Here is a 1920-nt window from a genome sequence, read left to right as displayed (position 1 = left end):
CTTAAAATTTCTTTTTATTTACCTTATGCCAAATTTGTTTTCGTTTTAATCAAATATTGATTTTGACTCAAATATGATAGAGAGGACTACATCTTTAGGGACAAAATTGAAGTCTATAGTGTCTAATTTTCCTATAAGAGACATTACTTGTAAGGCTGGTAATGAAATTTGTAGAAGTTTATCAAAGGAAAATCATTTTTCGGTCATGGTTTGTGATATTTGTTCCAGTGAACTTTGTTTTTTCCAAGGTTGTTGTTGTATCCTTTGCTGCAAAAAGATAGGTTCAGACTATGATGGGTACAATTATGTTCGGAGTGAAGCTACAATAGATTGATAGATATGTGGACATGTTTCCCATCTAGACTGTTCTCTACGAGCTTATATGGCTGGGAAAGTTGGAGAAAGCATCCATTTAGATGCACAGTATTTATGTCGATACTGTGATTCAAGGATGGATTTGGTGCCACATGCTTTGAAGCTTATAAAGACCTGCACATCTATTTCATCTCCTGCTGACATTGAAAAGATTTTGAATGTTGGCATTTGTATTTTGCTTGGATCACAAAAAAGGAGTGGAAAAGAGTTGTTGCATCATAGTGAATCAATCAATGATTAGGTATAACTAATTGATGAATTGTACTTATTTTTCCTTATGATGCTATATGTTTTCCATTTGAGGTTTACAGTTACCAGAATGACTACTTTGATAATAATGTCAGCTTACGAGAGGAGTTTGCATTCAAGATGCATTCAAAAAGGAAGTTTGTGTAGATAGCACTGTTAACTTGTCTCCATTCTCATCATCTTGTTTGTGTTTATTAGTTACTTTGACTTGAATATTTGTATATGAGCAAGAAATTTCATTATGTGCAAATTTTTTTCTCTTTCTATAATTTTTGTTTATTTCAGCACATAAATATACACATTCGTTGATTTTTTGAAGTTAACTACCGTACAGTTTAGACGATTAGATTAAAAAAACTTATAATCTATGGTGTAAAGATATAAAGGACACAATTGATATAAATATTGTTTTACTTTTTCGAATCACCAATGTTAGCCTAATCGAGTCCCCTTGTAACGACCTGTTCAGTCGGTTTGAGCAGTAGAAGTATTTTTGACAAAAACTAACTGGGTCGACGAACCACGCGATGGACCGTCATGGTCACAACGGACCGTGATGGGCTCCGTCGTCCCATACTTGTTTAGTTTCTTCTGCTGCTCTTCTCATTACCCTCGACGACAAGTAGGACGAACCGTCATAGGCACGACGGACCGTCGAGGGCCTTCGTTCCAAAACACTTCAACTCTGGGAATCTGGGTACCGGAATCGACTCTCTGAACTTCACGACGGACTTGCAGCACGGACCGTCGTAGATACGACGGACCGTCACAAGCTGCGTAACCCCGACTTGGTAAGACTTCCGCTAAATTTTTTTGGGGGTGTTTTGGACTATTCATAATTATTATTAGGAAATTAGTGGGGGTAATTTTCATAATTGAGTTAGTTGGGGGTTAAAGGAGATAACTTTAAAATAAATAGTGGGTTACTTTTATCATCCTTTATAATTGATTATATGATAATTAGGGTAAAAAGAATCTGTAAAGGGAAAAAGTAAAAAGAGGAGGAGACGTGAAACGAACGAAGGGAGCGAAGTATTGAGGAAAACAAAGGCATTGGAGAGGTAGCTTGCTTGATTTCGATTCTCCGGTGGAGGTAGGTTATGGTTTAATTCTATCTAATAGATATACTCTAAATAGCGATTGATATGTATTGAATGATATTGTAAAGTCTCTTATGTACTTGATTGTGTGGTTGCATGTTTTTGATTGTGTGGTTTATGGTTTGCTATAAAATTATGAGAATGTCGAAATTCTAGTCTTGAACCATCTCTCCCGAAGTAATGCTTTGAATAAAGG

At 35.9% G+C, this 1920-nt stretch overlaps 1 pseudogene; it reads left to right on the top strand.

Annotated features, from left to right (window-relative positions):
- Positions 1 to 205: 205 nt before the first annotated feature.
- On the top strand, positions 206 to 836 carry LOC114074060 (annotated as a pseudogene).
- Positions 837 to 1920: the final 1084 nt, after the last annotated feature.

Source organism: Solanum pennellii, chromosome 9 (genome assembly GCF_001406875.1).
Source record: "Solanum pennellii chromosome 9, SPENNV200".
NCBI lineage: Eukaryota > Viridiplantae > Streptophyta > Magnoliopsida > Solanales > Solanaceae > Solanum > Solanum pennellii.
The sequence above is the reverse complement of the archived record's forward strand: the minus strand, read 5'-3'. Positions and strand labels throughout refer to the sequence as shown.